The sequence below is a fragment of the Pan paniscus genome, chromosome 6 (genome assembly GCF_029289425.2).
Source record: "Pan paniscus chromosome 6, NHGRI_mPanPan1-v2.0_pri, whole genome shotgun sequence".
In the NCBI taxonomy this organism is placed as follows: Eukaryota; Metazoa; Chordata; class Mammalia; order Primates; family Hominidae; genus Pan; species Pan paniscus.
This window is the reverse complement of record NC_073255.2, coordinates 39,561,312-39,585,264: the sequence shown is the minus strand read 5'-3', so window position 1 is coordinate 39,585,264 and position 23,953 is coordinate 39,561,312. Positions and strand designations below refer to the sequence as shown.

General features: G+C 40.2%; 1 protein-coding gene and 1 pseudogene across 2 annotated transcripts in view; one reads left to right on the top strand and one right to left on the bottom strand.

Annotated features, from left to right (window-relative positions):
- The window catches only part of NPSR1 (neuropeptide S receptor 1), a 220,460-nt gene that overhangs the window by 107,120 nt on the left and 89,387 nt on the right, over positions 1-23,953 (bottom strand). The gene's annotated exons all lie outside the window — the stretch shown is intronic.
- On the top strand, positions 13,154-21,932 carry LOC134730740 (condensin complex subunit 1-like; annotated as a pseudogene).

Genomic DNA, 23,953 nt, shown 5'->3' with positions numbered 1-23,953 from the left:
TAGAGGTGAAGCTAGGCTTTAACCCATACTATAGAAGTCAGTGTTTGACTGCCTTCAACACTGCCTTTTATTGTTTTCATTTATTTCTTTTTAGATTGATGTTGTGTCTTTTCTTCTTTATTCCCTAGACTAATGTGCAGACATGAGTCCCTGTCTTCTTCTCATCCCCTCATTCCCTTCCTTGGTTGCCCTTTTTATCTTTTGGCCCCTTCTACTTACAGGGCTATTCCACCCACAGAAGTTGCTTTTACTCCTTTAGAAAACTAGGGAGATAAATCTCCCCTTAGTGCATCTTTTTTGGTGGGGAAGTGGTACAGGGTATTGCTGTCACTCAGGCTGGAGTGCAGTGGTGTGATCATGGCTTACTGCAGCCTCAACTTCCCAGGATCAAGTGATCCTCTTGCCTCAGCCTCCTGAGTAGTTGGGAACAGTACGTGACACCACACCTAGCTAACTTTTACTTTTTAAAAATTTTCATAGAGACGGGATCTCACTATGTTGCCCAGGCTGGTCTTGAACTCCCGGGCTCAAGTGATCCACTCACTTCAACCTCTCAAAGTGCTAGGATTACAGGTATGAGCCACTGCATCTCACCCTTTCTGCATCTTCACTGTTAACAGAATAAAGCTGAGTCCCACAGCTTAGAATAAAAGCCTTCCACTATTTGGCTTTGCTTACTGCTACAGTTTGAATGTGTGCCCAAGAATTGGTGTGTTGGAAACTTAATTCCCAATGTGACAGTGGGGCCTAATGGGAAGCATTTAGGTTGAGCCCTCATGAATAGATTAATGCCATTATAAAAAGTGAATGGGCTCATACTCTTTCTCCCTTTGGCCTTCTGCCACGTGAGGATCTAGGCAGCATGCAAGGCACCATCTTGGAAGGGAATGACCTAACCAGACACTGAACTTTCTGGCACCTGGACCTTAGACTTCCCAGCCTCCAGAACTGTGTCCTAATAAATTTCTGTTTATAAATTATACAGTCTGTGGCATTCCATCACAGCAGCACAAAACAAACTAATACAACTACCTCTTGTCAGGTCCCCATATGGCATTTCAATGTTGAACACCATATTGATCATACATTTGTGCATCTAGATAGGCGTTCCCTCTGCTTGGAATACCCTCCCTCCATTTTCCAGCCTATTGAATTCCTATTTTTCTTTCAACACCTAGCTAATATGTCCCATGCTCCAGAAGCTTTCCTTGACCATTCACATGGTATAGTTCACCATACAAGGTTATGTGACCCTCTGAGTCTTTCGCCTGTCTGTATTTGCTTTTTATTTTTCTATAGTTAACAAAAAAAGCATTGGCAAGCACATGGGATCTATAATCCAAAGTGTCAAAAGCTTGGAGAGGAAAAATCCTATGACTGTTCTAAGCTATAAGAGAAGTCCTTACTGAGAAGGTCAGATGTGAGCAGTCATTGAGAGCTGTGGGTTGTCATTGATCAAATAGGAATGTCATGAAGATTTTCATGGCACAAATGGACTGGATGAATGAATGGAATGGACTTGGGAGTTACTTGGGTATTCTCTTTTGGCTTACTGATTCCTTAATTTAAAAAAACGGAAAGATTATTTTGTTTCTCTAGACCTAAGTGGTTATGTAAATAACAATAATCTATTCTGTTAGAATCTATTTTTCCCCTGGAGCTCAATCTTAAATAAGCCTATTTCTGAAAGTAGACTATCAGTGGAACTCTGCCACCGCATTTGTTAGTTGCTATTAAGCAAATGATGTTCAATGCTGATCAGTAAAAAGCTATTTAGTTACCTAAGTAATTGAGCACATTGCAGATAAACTGCTCCTAAATGATAATTAACAAGACCTTGGGAACAAAGGGTACACTTTAAAGGCTTAATCACCTCCATGTATTACTCTTGCTTTTAAAAATTTGTCCTGTGAAAGATCTTAGGAAATTTTAATACTCAGAAAAGCCGAAGTAGAGTCACAACAGGCTTTATTGTCCTTTGAGGGTTTCTTGTAAACATGAATGGGGTTCCAGTTGGAGCACAAAAGCAGGTGGACAGGGAAGAAGTCAAGAATGGGGCAATAGCTGAGCTTTTCAGTGAGGATTGGTCAGGTGAGAAAGGAATGCAGAATATTGATTCTAGGCACATATAACAGCATGAACAAAGTTATGGAGATGAGAAACTACTTGGCTTGTGTATATTAAACATCTGTGTGTTGTTGCTGAAGCCTAAATAGGAGCTAGGAAGTGGCAAAAATGGGTCTGCAGAAACAAGAAGAATCCAGACTTCTGGGTCTCACATGCCAATTAAAAGAGGATGTATTTTTTTATACTGTGAGAGTTGTTGAATGTTTATGTCTCCAAACATGTATTATAAATAGATTTCTTTAGTTGCTGTGGTGCGGATCAATTTGTTAGGTCCAATACTGGAATTACCATTTAATTAGGAAACTATGCAGAAGTTCAAGGAAGAAATGTATGTTAAGTAACTGTAGGAATGTAGAGAGGATGTACATTGTGAAGCCTAGGACAACATTAAAAGAAATAGAAAAAGAGGCATAATTAATAAGCTAATAGTGGAGACAAAATGAAATCATAAAAAGCTCAATTAATCCAGGCTGAAATAGAAGGAAAAAAGGAAGAAAAATATAGATGGAACAAATAAAAGCAAGAAACCAGTGGTAGATTTCAATCCAAACACATCAATAATAACATTACATGTAAATTGCCTGAAACCCCAGTTAAAATCCAAACTCATTAACTTTTCATATTAATGATCCTATCTTCGTCTCTCCTCAGACTCACTTGATAGCACCACTATCTGCTAGGGACACCCAAGCCAGGAACCCATAATACATAGTAGACTCTTCCCTCTACCTCACATTCAGAACATCTCAATACTCAGTCACCAAATCCTCCTTATTTTACCTTACTAAGTAGATCTCAAATTTGAATCCTCTCTGTATTCTTACTATTATTTGGCATACTCTAGGTACTGATGATTTCTTTCTTGAACTTCCGCAGTTTCCTAACTAATCTAAATGGTAATTCCAGTGCTGGACCTGCCAAATTGATCTTCCCTGCAGCAAGTAAAGACTGAGTATTAGATGTTTTATATAATATTATACAAATTCTTACATATTGTGAAGACTTAGACATTCAAATTCCTCATAAACTTTGTGCTATTGTTATCAGACATTTAAATTTTACATGGGTTATAAATCTCACTGCTACAATTTTTCTTCAAGTAGTCAATTACATTTTAGAGTCATTTAACATTAAGAAAAATGTGGTTTTTAATATTAATCTTTATTTTTACTATTTTCAGAGTTCTTCACATCTCTGTGTAGATAAAATTTCTGGTCTGGTTTCACATTCCTTCTGTCAGAAGAACTTTCTTTAATGTTTCTTAAAGTACAGGTCTGCTGGTAAGGAATTCTCCCATTACAAAAATTTTGAATAGTCTTTATTGTATCTTCATTTTAAACAGGTATTTTTGCTAGATGTAGAATTCTGGGTGATAGTTGTCCCCCCAGCTGGCTTTGAAGATATGTTTTATCATCTGGCTTTAATTGCTTCAGACAAGAAGTCAGCTATAATTCTTGTCTTTACCTCTTTATATTAATTTAATTTTTAAAATGACAAAATAAGTGTACGTATTCATGGGGCTACATGGTGATGTCTCAGTACATATAGTTATCAGAGTATAACTGGCATATCTATCATCTCTAGCATTTATCATTTTTTTGTGAGGATCATTCAATATTCTTTTAGTTATTTGAAACCATATATTATTGTTAACTACAGTAATTCTACAGTGATATGGAACACTAGAACTTATTCTAGTTCTATCTAGCTGTAATTTTGTATTCTTTAAGAATTTCTCTGATTTAATATGTTCATATATTTTCCACTGTCTTCCTTCAATTTCTTCTTTACCCTTATTTGGTACTTTGGATAAGTTATAGCTAGCTTTTTAAAATGTATTCTGCTTCAGGTTATTTAAGAATTTTGGATCTATGATTTGAGGCTTTCATTATTTTTGGAGAATTCTAGCTATCATTCAGAGATTTCTTTTGCCCATTCTCTCTTCTCCTTCTGTAACTTCAATGACATATATTTTAGACTATTTGATATTGTCCCATCAGTTTTAAATACTTTGTTCCCCTCATCCACTTTCTTTGTCCTTTTCTTACTGATTTTCACTTTGGGCAATTTTTATGGATCTATCTTCAAATTACCTAATTCTTCCTCTGGCTGTGTAAAGTCTACGATTCCTAGAATTAAATCTGTGAATTACTATTGTGATTTATTTCCCCCACACATTTCTACTTGAATCTTGCTTATAGTTTTTATCTTTCTGTGAAATCACTCAACTGTTCATCTATGTTGTCCACTTTTTTCCCCTGGAAACTTTAACCTATTAATCATGGTTATTTAGTAGGGAGAATGTTTTAAAGTGTTTATTTTGAAATCATTTAAGACCCATATTAAAGTTGCAAAAATAAGACAGAAGTTTCCCATGTACGCTCTACCTGGTCAATATCAGTATAATGATGAAAACCAGGAAATTGACATTGGTATAATACTGTTAACTAAACTATAGAATTATTTGCACATCACCAATTTTTACAAGCATTTCATATATCAATGAAATTTAATCTCACATACATATAAGGTCATGTCACTAACACCACAGTCGGGATAGAGAACAGTTCTACAACTGTCAAGAAATTCCCTTGTGCTATCCCTTTATAGCCACACTCCCTACCCACCCATTTCCTAGCAAACACTAATGTGTTCTTTATCATTATAGTTTTGTGATTTTAAGAATCTTACGTAAATGGAATTACAAAATATGCAACCTTTAAAAATTAGCTTTAAAAAATTCATCATAGGCCGGGCACGGTGGCTCACACCTGTAATCCCAGCACTTTGGGAGGCCGAGGCGGGTGGATCACGAGGTCGGGAGATCGAGACCATCCTGGCTAACACAGTGAAACCCCGTCTCTACTAAAAATACAAAAAAATTAGCCGGGCGTGGTGGCTGGCGCCTGTAATCCCAGCTACTCGGGAGGCTGAGGCAGGAGAATGGCGTGAACCCAGGAGGCGGAGCTTGCAGTGAGCTGAGGTTGCGCCACTGCACTCCAGCCTGGGCAACAGAGTGAGACTCCATCTCAAAAAAAAAAAAAAAATTCATCATAATGCCTTTGAAATTCTTCTAAGGTGTGTGTATCATTTGTTTGTTCTTATTGCCGAATAGTTTTAAATTGTATAAATGTATTACAATATGTTTATTCACTCACTGAAATATGTTTGGGTTATTTTCAGTTTTTCGTTATTTCAAACAAGGCTGATATAAACATTCATGTACAGGTTTTTGTGTGAATGTAAATTTTCATTTCTCTAGGACAAATACTCAGAAGTGGAATTGTTGGGCCACAGAGTAAGTAAATATATGTTTAGCTTCATAAAAAACTGCCCAGCAGTTTTCCAATGTTGCTGCACCACTGTGTACTCCCACCAACAATGTATGAGAGAGACTGTGGTTGTACACACTTTCTAGCACTCAGGACTGTCAGTGTGTTTTCTTTTAGTTGTTCTACTAGATATGTAGTGATATTTCATCATGGCTTTATTTTTCATTTCTCTAATGACTAATCATGTTGAACATCTTTTTATTTTCAATTTGTTCATTTTTCTTTTCTTTTTTTAGAAATGATTTCAACTTTAATTTAGATTCAGGGGGTACATGTGCAGGCTTTTTACATGGGTATATTATGTGGTGCTGAGATTTGGGGTACGACTGATCCCATTACACAGGTACTGAGCATAATGCCCAATAGCTGGATTTTCATCCCTTGCTCTAGTTCTTCCTTTTCCCCTCTACTGTTGCCATCTTTATGTCCATGTGTATCCAAGGTTTAACTCCCACTTATAAATGAGAACATGTGGCATTTGGTTTTCTGTTTCTGCATTAATTCACTTAGGATAATGGCCTCCAGATGCATCCAAGTTGCTGTAAAGACATGATTTCATTCTTTTCTATGACTGCATAGTATTCCATTTTTAAATCCAATCCATTGATTGGCATTTAGGTTGATTCCATGTCTTTGGTATTGTGAATATACATAGTGCTATTATGAATATATGAGTGCATGCGTCCTTTTGGGAGAACAGTTTTCTTCTGTTTGGGTATATGCCCAGTAATGGGATTGCTAATTCAAATGGTAGTTAAGTTTTTTGAGAACTCTCCAGACTGCTTCCAACAGTGGAAGAACTAATTTACATTTCCATCAATAGTGTATAAACTGTTGAACACTTTTAAAGGTCCTTCTTTGCCATCCATATATTCTCTTTCATGAAGTATTTTTAATGTATTTTTCTTATTCATTGTAATTATTTTATTTAAAGTCTGTGTCTAATAGCTCCAACATTGGAGTCATGTCTCTGTTTGGTTCTGTTGATTGCTTTGGCTGTTAACAGTGGGTTGCATTTTCTTTTTGAGTCTCATACATTTTGATTAAATGGCAAACATTTTGTGTAGAGTATATCAAATATTGAGATACATAGTATTTATGCATGGAAATGGGCACACTTCTTTAAGGTTGTTAGAGTGGGGTGTTAAATCAATCTGCTTAGGAGTCTAGCTAGACTTGAGTTTTGTTGTTAGTAGGGTCATCCTCAGCCTCCTATGGGCTTCAAATTTTTCTTTGGATTTTCTATTACCATAGTAGCTGAGATGCTGAAGGGTTTTAATGCCCCACTCTCTGCTTTCAGCTGTGCCTGTTTTGCTGTAATACTGCTACTGCTTGTTACTCAATGCTTGCTACTGGTGGTTTTAGGGCTTCTCTTTTGTCCCAGCTCAGCCACAGACCCAGATAGGCCAGTGTGCCTGGGCCTTAGGGGTGGGGTATTCTCAGTGTTCCAATTCCTCCTCCCCATGAAAATCAAACTCCTGCCTTGTATCTGTGATGGGTGTTGCATATGAGAGAATTTCATGTCCTTCCCTAGAAGTAGGAGACTTCCAATGGTATTGGTGTTGCCATTTCTGGCCTCCGTCCCCAAGGGATAGGGTTTTCTCAGTCATTTATCTGCCTTTATTAGTGCTCTGTGGGGCAACAGTGTTTGTTCCCACACTGACTTAAGTTTTTTGTTTGGGGAAGTGTCTAGGAAGGAGGGTAGTATTTCATACCTTTCCTGTAGGCGTGGTCTAAACTCTCCTGCACACTTGCGTATAGTCTCTGTAACAGCTACTCAAATCTGCCATTGTAGAGTGGAAGCAACCATAGACAATTCTGTAACTGGATGGGCCTGGCTGTATTCCAATAAAACTTTATTTATAAAAATAAGCTGCAGGATGGATTTGGCCTGTAGGCTGGAGTTTGCAGACCTCTGGTCTAGAGAATAAATTCCAAATGTCCTGCTGTGACTTTCCTTCTTCCCGAGTCTGATCTTTTCTCATTCTATTTTAAATTTGTACTTTAAGAAAAACACTTTCAACCAGCACATTAATAATAGCAGCTGTTTAACTGATTAAAACATTGGTTAAAGAAATAAAGCATACATACAAATCTACCCTAAAACATTTTGATAAAAACAAACATGCATTTGTCGTTTGTTTAATGTAGAGCCAAGACTTTGATTTGATTTGATTCTTTTTTGCATAAAATACACTCATAATTTATCCTTTATAATTTCCAGTTTGGGTTTCTTTAAAGTGGAGTAATCAGTTGACATACCAGCAAAGCAATCTAAGGCAGAATCTCATTGCAGAGATTTGTATAATGTTCCTTCATCTTTCGTAGTTGCATCTCCTGAGCTTAGTTCTATTGCAGTTCACTAAAAAAAATTCAAGTCTTTCTAAAGGGAAAGCATATACATTGACAGGTTTGTTAAGTCTAATAATATCCTGCTAGTCATGGGAGTTTAGTTAGTCAGGGTGTTTGCTGAGAGAATGGAGAGCGTTGAGTGATCAGTTGAGACAGTGAAGAAGATGCAGTTGAGAGTTTCCTTGACCATACCCAACTGTTCACTCTGCCATGCCATTTCTTTATGCTGCTCCATTGGTGTGGGAAGCTCTTTATACACCTCTACCTGAAGAATATCCATTTCCTCAAGGTTTAATTCAAGGTTACCTCCTTTATAACACCTTTTCTGCGTACTGAGATTGGCTTGGTTATTCCCACTTCTGTGTATCTTCCTACCCTACTATTATAGTACCTATAATACATGAACACATTATTATTTTTTGTATTTCTTTCCTATTCCACTATACTATGGGATAACAGAGATTATTATTTTTAGTTCAGCTCTACCTCTCCAGGCCCTAAAACTGTGATATTACATAGTAACAGCTTGGTAAATTTCCATTAAATGAAGTAGTACATTATTACTGCTGTTGTTTGATTGGCTGACTGTAGCATGGGTGATTTCATACAGCAGATGGAACCACATTAATCATCTCATTCAATGAAGATTAAAATAATGATTACAGAATAAAGATGCTGGAAGGAAAAGTGTGATTGGAAATTTTGATCCCTAAGCAGATTTCTAAAAGAGCTCCCTGCATTTTAAGATCTCTGCTAGATTGTAAGCTTCTGATTGGCAGTGGCTGTGCCTTGCTCATGTTTATAGTTTTATCTTTTTTCATAGTGCCTGGCAAGATACTCAGTGCTTGCTAGATAAAGGAAGAAATGTTGTCCAATTAAACATATTTGCAAACTTCCTTAAAACACAAAGGTCACTAGTGTAGGATTCACCCTGTGTAAAGGGCAAGTTGAGTCTCATGTCTTAGATTCCTGCTTGCTCTCAGTTGCTGTTTGCACTTTCCCCTGCATAGCAGAGCCATAGAATAATGAATACGTAGCAAGCTGAGTAACTCTTTTTCTTGAGATGACTCGTACATGAACATTTGTCACACTAAATAAGGGAGATATTGAATATAAACACAATTTTTATGAAGACATTGAAATTTCTGATAATATAAGATCCTTTTATCCTTAATTGTGGTGTTACAGATGACCTCTGCCTTTCCTGAAGGGACACTGTGGGTAACAATATCAACTGTGTATCTCAGAGTATGCAATGCTTCCAGCTCAACTCAATGTCTTTAGTGTTGTTTTTAAAGCGAGTGTGTGTATATAATAATAGCTTGCTTGCTTTTGGTTGCACAAAAAACTATTTTTGATATGGATAAGGGTCCCTCTTCTACTTTTCTTTTTTAATCACTGAATGCTGAGAACACTGTAAATGGCACAAGTCTTGAAGAACTTGTGTGAAACTTTGTTTAATGATAGAACTGAATGGCCCAACCTGATGTCAGGTACTTAGCCAATTAAAATTATTTCTCCAAAAGTATATGTCTATGTTTTGGGCTCATTTTACAATATTAATATGATTCTGGCACTGTGCCCTTCGCCAAGATGAAGTACCAGCTAAGCCTAATGGTCTAAACTGTCAACTCCCCGGCTCTTTATTAATCCTGGGGAAGTGGCTCACACCTCAGTCATTACTGCTCAATTAGGTAAATAATCATCACATTTATTCTCATTAGAGCACTCTCTTCACAGAAAGCTTTGGTCCTAAGATTTTCAAGTAGTCTTAACAAGTTACAAATGCCACTAGTGTCTCCCTTTCTCCATTAGTCCCCCCAACCAAATAAAAAGCTTGTGTCTAATTAAGGAAACCCAAGTCCTCGTAAAACTTACTCTCTTTGCCTCTGTTGTATTCAGAAACCAAGAAGCTCATTAAATGAGGCAACTGGCCTACCTGAGTTGTTGGTTATTGCTGGGCCACAAAAAACTCCTGTGCTCATAAGCACAAGCATCAGGTTCAGCAAGAACAGATGTTTTCTTAAAACAAGGCATTGAGCCTCCACTATTTCTCCTCCTCACTCCACTTAAGGGGAAATTTCTTGAGGCATGGTAGCATGTAATTATCATTGCACAAGATCATTGCACAACATGGGGCTCAAACTGACTCTGAATATAAGACATAGACAACTTGTCTTCTCTTTTAAAGGATGCTGTTTTCCTAATAAAAAGAATTCACAGAAATGATCTGGGATGTTTAGAAATCCAAGAGAAGGAGAGGAGAGTTCCATTTTCACTTATCCAAGAGGCAGGCTCTTCAAATGTCTTTTTCCCTTTGCCCAAGGAGAGCTAAGGGGTAGCAGGCTGAGATGGAAGTGGTAAATTGTAACAAAAAAATATTTGTTTCTCATCTCATTCTGCTGCAATCAGGTACACACTTGTACATAGGGAAGTGAGGCAGACATAGAGATATGCTGCTCAGATCCCCCTTCAAGAAAGACCTTGCTGTCCAGCTGTGAGGCATATGGTTTGCTGACATCCTCCAGCTGTTAGATTCCTCAGGGTTTGCCTCAGCTTTTTAGCTGGGATCATGCTATTCTTGGTACAACCTCTACCAATGACTAAGTTATAGTAGAAGAGTCTGGTCATTAACACCCAACATGGAAATCCTAAAGGATTCCTGAGCTGCCAGAGACTGTCAGGTTAATGTCAGGCTCTGATGGGTCCTCCAGCCCAATCTTACTTCTTCCCTTTGCTTTCACAGGTGTGACTTCTCCCCAGATTTTTGTATACCTGACTCTGTTTCAGCATCTGCTTCCCAAAGAATGCAGTGTGAAGCAGGAGGTCAGGGAGGAAGGGGCCCAAGATCATTTCATTTTCTAGGGGTGGTCTTTGTGGTTGCCTCTGTTGCATAATGTAAGATCTTAGCAAAAATCCCATTTATTCAAAACTAAAGCCAGTGAGAAAGCTACTAGGATGCTAGAAATTACTACATGATGATGACTGCTATGCTGAGTCTGTCTGCCAAGTAGCCTACATGCCTATGCTTAGGCATCACACTGGCTCCTCTTAGAGGTCTAAGAATCACTGATTCTTTGTAAAGATGTTATTGAGGACATTTTAGTGCTGTTTCATCAAAGTACTGAATATAAAGCTCCATAGTATCAGTTTTCTTGATCAAGAAACATCTTGCTGTGCATTTCCCTCAAGATTACAACAAATTATATTTAGTCAGTTTTGCCCTTAGTTTTAGCCACTAACTAGGAAGCACAAAATAAAATATGATGGGTTGCAGTAACTTTGCAGTAACTCTAAGCTTAAATTTGACTTTTTTCCTCTGCAGTTATGATTTGATGTTTTCCATGCCCTTTCTATTTCATTTCTTATTTTTCATTGTGTTGGGTATGTTCTTACATGCACGGGCAGTACACAGCATGGCTACTGGAGCCCGACTGTGGGATTTTGAATGTTGGCTCTGCTACATGACAGCTGTGCTATCTTGGGCTTGCTACTGACCACACGGAATCCAGGGTTCTTTGTAAAATTGTAATAAGAATGAGATATAGGGCTACTGTGAAGGTTAAATGAGATAGTTTATGTAAAATGCTTAGTAAAATTCTTGCCCTATAAAACCTGGGTACCTGTTGTTGGTGCTGATGCAATGAATAGGGCCAACAACTAGACAGAGAGCTGCAAGAACTGGGGATGAGATGTTGAGTCTTAACATAAGTCCTAGACTCCTCGCCAACTTGCTAGAATAATGTTTTCTGCAAAAATTGACACATAAGAAGTAGAGGCTTTGTATAAACTAGATCTAAAATGAAGACTGGCTATTTTATTTGCTGTAATGCATGCCAGCTAATCCAATATATTTGATTAACACACTTGATCAGTCAAATATATTAGATTCTCACTATGGAAACAGTGGTGATTAAATTAACTGATGGTGGATAAGGTGAAAAGAACTAAGCCAATCCTTGAGAGACTAGAACACAAGATAGATTAGTTCAGGGATTGGGCCACTATTTATTAACAGGATTGCTACTTATGGGGCAATTCTGTGTTAGGATAGATGGTCCTGTGCAGGAAATTTGGCATACCTGGACTGTGCTTACTAAATGCCAGAAGTAACCCCTGCTGCCCCAGTCTTTGTGATAACTCCAAATATCCCACCATTTCCAAATGCCCCAGAACTGCTTCCTGTGAAGAACTATTGAGGTGTGGAAGGACATCTAGTGGTAGATTGGGAATATGACCCAGCATTTCTAGGTCAGTTCCAGTTTATACCCGCCATGATTATGCCTGTGGCCCTTTCTCTTAAATATGCCCTGGTTTACTTGGCTCATTGGAGATGGCTGATTCCCGGCCTGGGGCTGGGAAAAGGACAAGATAAGCCTGAAACATCATGGCAAGTGAGGACATGCCCCAAAATGCTGAGAAACATGTCAACAGAAACACGCACCAAATTGTAGGGCTCTTCCTGACCCCAGTCAGCAATCTAGGCATAAAAAGAAATAACTATGGCAACAAATTATAACCCACAGAATAAAAGAAGAACCTTTGATGTAAATTTAAAAATGGGAGAGAAGGGAAATTTCTTCCTTAAAGTAGAGAGACTGCTAATAAGTATAGAAGAAATAATGAAATTAGAAAATCATCATTTGGAAACCTTTATAGCATTGATTCAGACAGGAATCTACACTGTATGGTAAGTGCTGTGAGTGAAAGTTTAAGGAGTATCAGGATGGCTATGTACTCTTAAAATACTTGTCAGTTGCAAAAGGAAAAATAGTATCTTTACAGTGGAGAAATCTGACAATAACATCACTAGTAATGGGACAAATTGATATGCTGTGTCTGCTGATACTATATACTAAGAGGAACAGAGCATCATTCCTGGTGTATAACTCTCAAAAGCACATAACCTTAATCTATTCAGAAGGAAACATCACACAAACCCAAAGTGAGAGAAACTCCACAAAATATCTAACCTATGCTATTTAAAAATGTTGATGTCATAAGATACAAAGAAAGACCAAGGAACTGTTCTAAGTTAAAGAACACTAAACGTACACGGCAACTGAATACAATACATGATTCGGGGTTTTTTTGTGCTAAAAAGGATGTTCTTGGGATAATTGGTGACATTTAAAGCAGGTTTGCTGATTACTTGGGACATTTTTAGATGGATGGATAGGTAGATAGGTAGGTATTATAGATAGACTGATAGAGGAAATGATAAAGCAAATATGAAAAATATTAACATTTCAGGAATATGTGTACAGGGTACATGGGGGTATTTGTACTACTCTTGAAGATTTTCTGTAAACCTGAAATTATGTCAAAACAAGAAGCTAAAAATGAAAAATGTCCTGGTTGGGAAGACACATATGGTTGCTCAACCCATAGGGGAAGAGCTGGCAGAATGTGATGGCTGTGACCTCTGCACGGTACTGAAGATATGGGCAACATGTTGAGCAAGGGCTGCTGTTATATTGAGAAGTGAGCTTTAGAATTGTTCAGCAAGTTTCTTCTTGTTCAGACCAGTATAGGCTTTCCTGGTAAGCTACTGTGCAATGTATTTGTTAGTTATTAGCTCAGAGAGAGATTCCGCAAGTGGGCTTACATCTGTTCCCATGAAACACCATGAACTTCATACTCTCTGGGGAGGTCTAGGACTCAGAAATATAGATGTTAGTAAGAGCAAACAGACATAACAGATAACACATACAAAGTGCTTACCACATGCTAACCACTGCTGCAGGCACTTTCTATAGAAGAACTAATTTAATCATCACCATAACCCTATGGGGTAGATGATATTTTTACAACCTCCATTTTACAGATGAAGAAACTGAAGCATAGACCTGGTGAGTAACTCACCCAAGTATTAGTATGGAGGGGAGCTGGGATTGAAACACCAGTTATGGTCATTCTAGAGGATGAATGCTCTCTTCACCACTCTCCTCTTCTGCTTCCTGAGGTGCTCTGAGCAATGAAACTCTTCTTTCCAGATTGTGCTTATAAAGCAAACGAGGTGTCCAGGATTAGACCTCTAGAAGAGTCTGAGCTGTTGTACCCCATACTGGGGCAAAGTAAGTTGTTTGTGCTGAGTGGGGAATGGAGCCAAAGCTCAGAGGAGGCATCGGAAGGTAGGAGCAGATATGCGGATCAGACTAGCAGAACAGTCGCATGGCCAGAAGAAAGCTGGAGGGTTGGGCCGGGGTTGGGTCACTAGATAGCAGAGTGAGAGGAAGCAATGCCCAGCCTAGTGGGTGGCTGATCAAGGCAGAAACTGGGGGGTCAGTGTAAGAACAGGCTGGTCTTCAGAGCCAGAACTCATACACAAAATATTTTGGATTTATTCCTTGGGAAGGCTGTGTTCCAGTGTGTCTGATAAGGCCTTGGCCTCATCTTTCTGGTGGCACTCACCTTTCCCAAAAAGTAGCTAAGCCTAATCTTTGTCACTAAGGAAGTGGGGAACAAACACTGGCCGACACCTGCATCCCAGGCTGTGTGCTAGGTATTTAACATGTATTATCTTACTTAATGCAATGTTTTGAATAAGTGTACCTGAGCCAAACTGCCTACTGTGCACATATATATTAGGTTGGTGCGAAAGTAATTGCTGTTTTTGCTACTAAAAGTAATGGCAATTACTTTTGCACCAACCTAATAGAAGGAGTGACTATTGAAAGTGTGCACTCAACTTTCAGTTCAGTGAAATTTGGATTGTTTATTGCAGCTTGATGCAATTGTAATTAAATAGAATAATATAATTAGATAATTTTCACTCTAAGTGCAATACAAATATAGGTACTCAAAACACCACAGGTAGTAGAAAAAGCAGGCATGCCCTCATCGAACCAACATGGCAATTTTTGCGTACAACAGGAAGCATCAAACTCAATGAACTATGGAGGCCAGCTCAGGCACAATTATAGACATAATTTCTTAATCATCGTAACTATCTGAAGAAGGCAATCATATAATTTCAGCCTTTTGTGGTTATTGTAGGATTTAATTCAGTAAAGCATATAAAGCATGTGGCTCAGTGCCAGCCACAAGGGAGGCCCTGAATGCATGGCACCTGCTCTGCTCATTTTCTCAAGAGAGAAATGAAGCTTAGTGAATGTTAGTAATATGTCGAAAGCCACAGAAATAACAAATGGAAGAGAGAGGATTTGAATTCAGGTCTCTAGACTTTGTCCTCTATTTTTGTGCAGCTTTCAAACTAAGAATAACTTTTACATATTTTACTGGTTAAAAAATATTTTTTAAGAAAGAAATATATGCCCAGGCACATGAAAATTATATGAAATTCAAATATCTGTGCCATAAAAGAAGTTTTAGTTACACAGCCATGCCTGTTTGCTCATGGCTGCTTTCATGTTACAATGCCAGAGTTGGGTAGTTGACACAGAGATCATAGGACCTGCAAAGCCTAAAATATTTAATATCTGGGCCTTTACAGAGAAATTTGGTTGACCCCTGCCCTAGACCTTAGACCCCTGCTCTTTCCATTATTCTCAAGTGCTGGTGGATCCAGATCGGTTGTGACATTGCTTAATCTCCTGGCATTCTTGGGGAATTATTAAACTGCCATGTAGGTTGCATAAATGCTCCCTGCTGGCTTGAATAGGAGAGTTTTGAAGGTGCCAGATGGGAACAGATTCCTTTCTTTCATCTTAACAAAAATCCAATCTCACTCTCTTTCATGTTCAAGAGCATTTGATTAATTAGGACAGGAAGTAGGGGGGCGGTGGGGAGAACAATCCGAGCTGTTGAGCTGGACTGAGCTGGCAGTTTCAGGTGCTCTCATTTCAGCTTCTCCTCCCCATGTCTAGCAGGCTCCCTGAACTCCCAGCTGAGTGTAATCAGAGGCTGTGTAATTGGAGGGTGAATGCACAGGCTTTATAGTCAGAGACCTGTATTTGTACTGTGATTCCCTACTTGCTAGTTGTATGGTTTTGTACAAGTTATTTAACCTCCTTCGGTCTCAGTTTCTGCAGGTCTAACATGGGCATAGTGAGAATACCTATGGCTTTGAGTAATTTGGAGGATTAAATGCAAACATATATGAAAAGATTTTTTCCCTGAAGAGGTGGCTCAATGAGCATTCAGTAAATACTAGCTATTACTATTATTTTTTTTTCTGCCTACTTGTCAGTAGGGAAGGAGCTAAGTTTCTGATCCTAGTTTAAAAGCCCTTAAAGGTGTTTTTAGGACATTTAAAAAAAGTAATACCTGCACATAATACAAAATTCAGGTAGCACAAATAATAAAAATAAGCAGCTCACAAAATGATGTATCCTGGACTGTTCAAGGCAGCAGTATTCATAGTAGCCCTAAACTGGAAATGACCCAAATGCCCACCACTAGTGGAATGAAAAAATCAACTGTAGTATGTTCACACAGTAGAACACCATTCAATAAGGATAGTAAACTGTCTGCAACTATACGCAGCAATGTTGATGAATCTCCTGAATCTAATGCTGAGCAAAAGAAGTCAGAAACAAAAGCACACATACTGTAAGGTTCTATTTATGTAAAGAATTAAATCATTCTACATATTTGCTACTTTGTATCCTTGACCTAAATCTCTGCATTCCTCCCTCCCACCCTGACTGACTCTGGTAATCACTGTTTCATGTATTTGTAATGAACAATCCCCAAACAACAAATGTTGGTGAGGATGAGGAGAAATTGAAACCTTTGTACACTGCTGGTGGGAATATAAAACTGTAGTTGCTTAGAATGCTAACCACAGTGTTACCATATGACCCAGCAATTCTGCTTCTAGTTACATACCCAAGAGAAAAAACTGTCCACACAGAAAGTTGTACATGAATGTTTATAGCAGCATTTTATTCCTAAGAGCCAAAAGGTAAAAACCACTGAAATAATCATCAACTGATGAACGGATAAACAAAATGTGCTATATCCATATGATAGAATATTATTTAGCCATAAAAAATGAAATATGGATACATGCTACAACAAAAATGAACCTTGAAAGTGTTAAGTGAAATAAACCAATCACAAAAGATAATATATTACATGATTCCATTTATATGAAATGTAGAGAATTGGCAATTTCATAGACATAGGAAGTAGATTGGCAGTTGGCTAGGGTTACGGAGGATGTGGGGTGGGAGTTATAGCTAAAAAGTGTTTGCCTTCTTTTTGAGGTGATGAAAATATTTTAAAATTGACTTTGGTGATGGTTATACATATCTGTGAATATATTAAAAGCCACTCAGTTTTATACTTTTAATGGGTGAACTGTATTGTTACATGAATATTTTAATAAAGCTGTTCATAAAAAGAAAAAATAAAATATAAAATTAGGTGAAGCCTGTCTGGGCCTCAGGGCTTACTCTTGGTCGTGGGAAGAGGTGGTACGGGGAATTGGTAGGAGGGGGCATAGAGGCAGATGGTAACATTTCTTGATTTGGGTGCTAGTTACACTGGTATCTTCTGTTTGTGAAAATTCATCAGCTGATCCTTGCGTGCACCGGATTGAACTTCATACTTCAATAAAAAGAATAAAAACTAAAATTAAGAAAGGCACCCTTCTCCAACAATTGTTAGTCACTCAGTTCTTTTCTCAGAAGCAACCACTCTTACATCAAACAGAGTCTAGAGACAGGCTATTCAGAGACTGAGGTACAAGAACATGTGTTCTTGTGTATATTGTATTTCTTGTCTTATTTTTATTTCCCAAGAGCAAGTTTTGATAAACCTAGTCCTATGTCCAGTTGACCACCTACTACAAAGGGGGTGTAGACCTCAGAAAAGGACAGGGGGAGAAGAGGAGATGGGTGGAAGTTCTGATCCTAGGTGACCTTCTTGGACATGGCAAGGTTTCAACAAATGTTCATGAAACTGTCAAAGTTTTATGAATTTAAGGGCTTCAAAATGTCCAGGTTTTCTTCTAGTGTTGGTCTGACATCCAGATTAAGTCTCTCATGCCTCTTTTGTGTTTGAAACTCCAGGAATCCCTTTGGGCTGCCCTGATCCCCAAAGCCTTCTATTATTTTTTCTTTCTTTTTAAAATTCTTTTATAATTTTTTATTTATGTTTAATTTATTTTTATTTTTATTTTTATAGAGACAGGGTCTCGCCATGTTGCCCTGGCTGGTCTTGGGCTCCTGCCTTCAAGCAATCCTCCTTCCCCAGCCTCCCAAAGTGCTCGGATTGCAGGTTTCCTTCTTTGTTTTTTTGGACAGGGGCGTCTCTTTATGTTGCTCACATTGTAGTGCAGTGGCTGTTCACTGGCATAATCCCACTGCTGATCAGCATGGGAATTTTGACCTGCTCTGTTTCCAACTTGGGCTGGTTCATGCTTCCTTAGGCAATCTAGTGGTCACCTGCTCCTGGGATAGGGGTAACCATACTGATGCCAAACTTAGTACAAACATCCGATCCACATAGCGCACTATGAGCTCCTGGGCTCAAGTGATACTCCCACCTCAGCCTCCTGAATAGCTGGGACTACAGGCATGCACCACCACACCTGGCTGGTCTTCTGTTCTTGATGAGCACTCACCTGGGTTTGTAATTCAGAATAGCATTCATCTTCCTGGTGAAAGTATTTTCCTCATTTCAAAGTTGTGACATGATGGGATATTTGAATCTAGGACCACCATGAAACACTGGGGAAGACAGTCTCGTATTTCTGGCCTTTTATTCTTCCTGATCTTTCTACTTTTGGCAGCATCAGCATCTCCAAATGTTAGTCATCCTCTAAGGCCCAATACAAGCTCCACCCACTCTGTGAAGTCCCCATCGTGTTGCCCTGGAGGACCCTGATTTGTGCCACTTCCTGTAGTGCTTCTTTAAACACTCTTCAATTACTATTGATTGCTGACTATTTGGTTTCAGACACAATGCCATGTGCTGAGAATGCAAGGAAGGAAACTCCATTCCTATCTTCAAAGTGCTCACATTCTAGTGTTTCAGGGAGTTGGGAAATAATTAAAATACAGTGTTGCACGATATTTGTCCAAAAGAGGGATGACTGGCAAAATCTTCTGGGAAGGAACCAAGCGGACTAGGCAGGCTTCGCAGAGTGCCTGTTCAGCTTTGTGTCTTGAGGAATGAGTAGTGCTTTGCTGGAGAGATCAGGTGAGAGAAGGGCATCCAGGTAGAGAGAGCAGTGTGTGCTGTGCAAAGGCATGAAGTAAGGACCACAGGTTGTCATTTACTTATCATTTAATATGTCATTGAGTTTACTAGTCTTTCCAACTAGATTGTGAGAGACTCGTGGAGAAGATTCCTAATTCAGGCTTCTCATTCCCCTTCCCCTAAACATCTAGTAAAATTCTGGACAGTCATAATTGTGGCAGGCCAGGTGTCACTGACAACTCTTTCAGTACTGACTGAGTGGTTAAGTTAAATATTAAAAGCCAGTGCCCTTGTACGAGGGCTGGAATGTAACAAAAGCCCATCAAGAGTTTTACCTAGGCCTTTCCTGGGACTTAAGGCATGACAAAATAACAAAGGAATTCTTAACAGGACTCATTTAGGATTAAACAAGTTTCACTGGGGGTCTAAAGAAACTCCTTAGGCCTCCACAAACAAGTTTATTGGAGGTCTGAAGGAACTCCCAAAACCTCTGTAATTTAGCAGGAGACAAGATAAGGGTAATCCCCCCAGCACCTGGACCCATTTAGATTAAGTAAATTTACTGAGGCTCCAGAGGAAGGTCTTTAGGACTCAGACCTTGGTTATAGATTAAAAGAAGTTAACCATTTATATCTTTAGATGAATGCATACCTTACACGTAGACATATAGTTTGGAAGGTATATAAGCTCTGGAAAACTTTGTAATTTTAAGTTGGTCTGGCAATAATTTCCAGGCCTTCTCCCCGTCACCAGTTGCAGAAAATAAAACTCTCTTCCAAAGTTTCCACAGGACTACCGGCTGGCCCAGCAGGTGTGCCATGCCATTGCCAACCTCTCTGACAGTAGAAAGACTTCTCTGGGCAAACGTTGCCCCCACTTCCAGTTGCCTCAGGAACACAGGTTGTTTGAGCGACTGCGGGAGACGGTCCCAAAAGGCTTTGTCCACCAGACCCACTCTGGATCCCATTCAAAGAGGTGGCAGTGACCCTCGTTTACCAACTGGCAGAGAGTCCCAAAGTGATCTGTGCCCAGATATGGCAGGGCTGTGCAAAACAGGCCCTGGAGAAGCTAGAAGAGAAGAGAACCAGTCAGGGGGACCCGAAGGAGTCTCCCACAATGCTCCCCACTTTCCTGTTGATGAACCTCCTGTCCCTGGCTAGGGATGTGGCTCTGCAGCAGCTGGTCCACTTGGAGCAGGCAGTGAGTGGAGAGCTCTGTCAGCGCCGAGTTCTCCGGGAAGAACAGGAGCACAAGACCAAAGATCCCAAGGAGAAGAATACAAGTTTTGAGACCACTATAGAGGAGGAGCTGGGGCTGGTTGGGGCAGCAGATGACACGGAGGCAGAACTAATCCGCGGCTTCTGCAAGATGGAACTGTTGGATGGCAAACAGACACTGGCTGCCTTTGTTCCACTCTTGCTTAAAGTCTGCAACAACTCAGGCCTCTATAGCAACCCAGACCTCTCTGCAGCTGCTTCACCTACCCTTGGCAAGTTCTGCATGATCAGTGCCACTTTCTGCAACTCCCAGCCTCATCTTCTGTTCACCATGCTAGAAAAGTCTCCACTTCCCATTGTCCGGTCTAATTTCATGGTTGCCACTGGGGATCTGGCCATCCACTTTCCCAATCTGGTGGACCCCTGGACTCCTCATCTATATGCTCACCTTCAGGACCCTGCTCAGCCAGTGTGGAAAACAGTGGGGCTGGTGATGACTCCACCTGATCCTCAAGGACATGGTGAAGGTAAAGGGCCAGGTGAGTGAGATGGCCATGCTGCTCATCAACCCTGAGTCTCAAATTGCTGCCCTGGCCAAGAAGTTCTTCAATGAGCTCTTCCACAAGGGCAATGCAATCTATAGTCTCCTTCCAAATATCATCAGCCACCTGTCAGACCCCAAGCTGGGGGTGGAGGAAGTGCCTTTTCACACCATTATGAAGCAGTTCTTCTCCTACATCATCACCAAAGACAAGCAGACAAAGCCTGGTGGAAAAGCTGTGTCAGCGGTTCCACACAGCCTAAACTGAGCAGGTGCAGCAGGACCTGGCCTACTGTGTGTCACAGCTGCCCCTCACAGAGCAAGGCCTTTGCAAGATGCTTGGCAATTTTGACTGTTTTGGAGATAAACTGTCAGATGAGTCCATCTTCAGTTCTTTTTTGTCAGTTATGGGCAAGCTGCAACATGGGGCCAAGCCTGAGGGCAAGGCTATAATAGATGAATTTGAGCAAAAGCTTCAGGCCTGTCATGCCAGAGGTTTGGATGGGGTTGAGGAGCTTGAGATTAACCAAGCAGGTAGCCAGAGAGCCCCAACGGCCAAGAAACCATCCACTGTTTGTAGGCACCAGCCTCTGGCTTCTGCAGCCTCAGACAATGACTTCGTCACACCAGAGCCCCGTCGTACTACCCATCGGCATCCGAACACCCAGCAGCGAGCTTCCGAAAAGAAACCCAAAGTTGTCTTCTCAAGTGATGGGTCAAGTGAGGAAGATTTTTTAGCCTAGATGACAGAAGACAGGACACCCAAGAAAATAACCCCCATTCTCAGAGCATCAGCTCACAGGCACAGATCCTGAGAAGTCATCTTGCCTGTTCCTGTCCTCCCTGTGCAGGGTAACTTGTAGGGTGACCTGGAATTCTAATTCTGTTCCCCTTGTAGAATATTTGCCTGTCTCCTTTTTTGAAAAAAAAAAAAATACATACACGATCTTTAAAATGCAAGGCCTTTCTCTTAAATTAGCCTAACTGAACTGCATTGAGCTGCTTTCACTTTGGAATATATGTTTGCCAGTCTCCTTGTTTTCTAATGAATAAATGTTTTTATATACTTAAAAAAAAAACTCTCTTCCTCCCCAGTTCATCTGCATCTCATTATTGAGCTACAAGAAACAGCAGCCCGACCCTATTTGGTCCGGGAACAATATTGGATAGAAATAAAAGACTAAGGGCAAACACAGAAAGAGTCATCTTAAAAGATTTAATTAAGTGCCTGAATTTAAAACATTCAACAGATCCCCATTCTTAGAATGGGAATTTCTCATCAGCCTTGGAATATGACGGAAACCTTCTAAGGATATGAAATTGAACTTTAATTGTATCAGTTATTACAATAATCAGGGCCAAGCTGTGATTGGCAACTTGTCTCCCTTGTACTTTCTGCCCTTATTCAACAACCCCCTCTTGGGCCCCCAGGGCTTGCCTCTCAGGAAGATGTGAATTATTTTGAGTGTAATTGGGCTTGGCCTATGATATAGTCATTATCTGAATCCATTGTTTGCCAGGTAATTGCTTTGCGACTTTGGGCAACTTACTTAGATATCTTGGGTCTTAGTTTCTACCTTATAAAATTAGGGTGGGTATACTTACTTTGTGAAGATTAAATGTCCCGCGTGTTTGGAACATTATAGGCTCCCAATAATGAACATCTTCCTTTACCTCTCCTCACTTCCCCTTTCTACCCCCTTCCCTTTATCCTTGAAAGATTTAGAAAGAGATTTTTAAGAAAAGGGATAAGGAGCTAGAGAATCAAGAGAAATGTTAAGACATTTTGCTGTGTACTGTGTTTCATGCCATTTTCCACACATTCCCCCATTCCCAGGCATTAAGACTGAGGTTGAAGGTTTGGGGTACAACATCAAACTGAGAGTGGCCACACAGAGGCTCAGCTTTGTTTGGGTCATGAACATTGCAGAGGGAGAATCAGGTATTATTTATTTGGGAGAAGAGACCATTCAGGGGGGCATGGCACCTGTCACACACTCTTTCAAGGGCTGTCACCTGGGAGAAGCATTAGACTTTGGACTAATTCAAGGCTGGGCTCAGGGTCTTTTCTCAGTAATATCTTAGAGTTTCCAAGTAGCTTGCCTTAGAAGGAGGTGATTATCCCATCACTAGAGGTTACTAAGTAAAGATCCTCAGTTCCATTGGTCAGAGATTCAGGTACTGGGGGGAAGATGAATGCAATGGCCTATGCTATGCCTCTCAGACATACGTGTCTAGGATTCTATTGTGATTGACAAATATGCCCCCTTCCCCCAATCCCACTCCCAGGCAGGATGTTTCCCCCACTCCAGCAAAGCCTCTTCCACCTGCTCCCCCAGCACCTCACGCACACAAACTGAAAGAGTTCTCAGTTGTAAACAAATCAAACTGGTGAACTCGTTCTCCAGGGCTAGTGACTGAAGCCACTTACTCTCTCAACAGCATTTTAATAGGGACATCAAACCTTGGCCCAGGAGTGACTCAGTAATGTAGGAATTCCAGGTTGTATGGCATGCAGAGAGGAACAGAATGGGCTGGCAGCTTGCCCAAGGTCACACAGCCCAGAGTAAATAAAACCAGCTGCCACCACCCCTAGTCTCATGCTCTGGCCCCCTCCTGAGGCTGCTTTGTGTCTGGTCACCCTGGGGACTTCCTGCCCCAATCCCAAGCTGTGCTGGTGACTGTGGCATGGCCTGAGTGTGAAGTGGCTGTGATGGTGAGACCTGAAATAGTCCTCCCTTGCCGCCAGATGCTGGCATGAAGAATAGCAGCTTCACAGAGGTTTGATCAATAGATATTATGCGAATGCTTAGAGCAATAACATTCCTCTCCATTACCAGGCTAACACTCCCAGTAAAAAGTATGCCTTGATCCTGATGGTTTTATATTTTCTGGTTTGTCAGACTGAGATCATGGTCTAACTGATGCCTGTATGAAAGCATAACAGGTACATGACTGGCAGAGGTCCAACTCCTTTTTCTCTGAATTAGAGGCCCTTTTGCTGTGAGCTGGCAAGAGCTCCAGCTCTATGCATGCCGATTATGTTCTCTGGCCAAAAGCCTTGCTGCACAGTAAACATGACTGGAGCCACAGTGAGCCTCATTTGTGATACGGTCCCCATATAAAGAAGGCAGAGAGGCAGCAGTGTCCAGATCCCTTCTTTAACTCGTCCCACCCATCACCCCAGGTATAGGGTCCTGGAATCTGAGCATTCATTATATATTTGTTTGTAGTTGTATAATAAAAATAAGATTTGTCGTGTTCTAAAACTG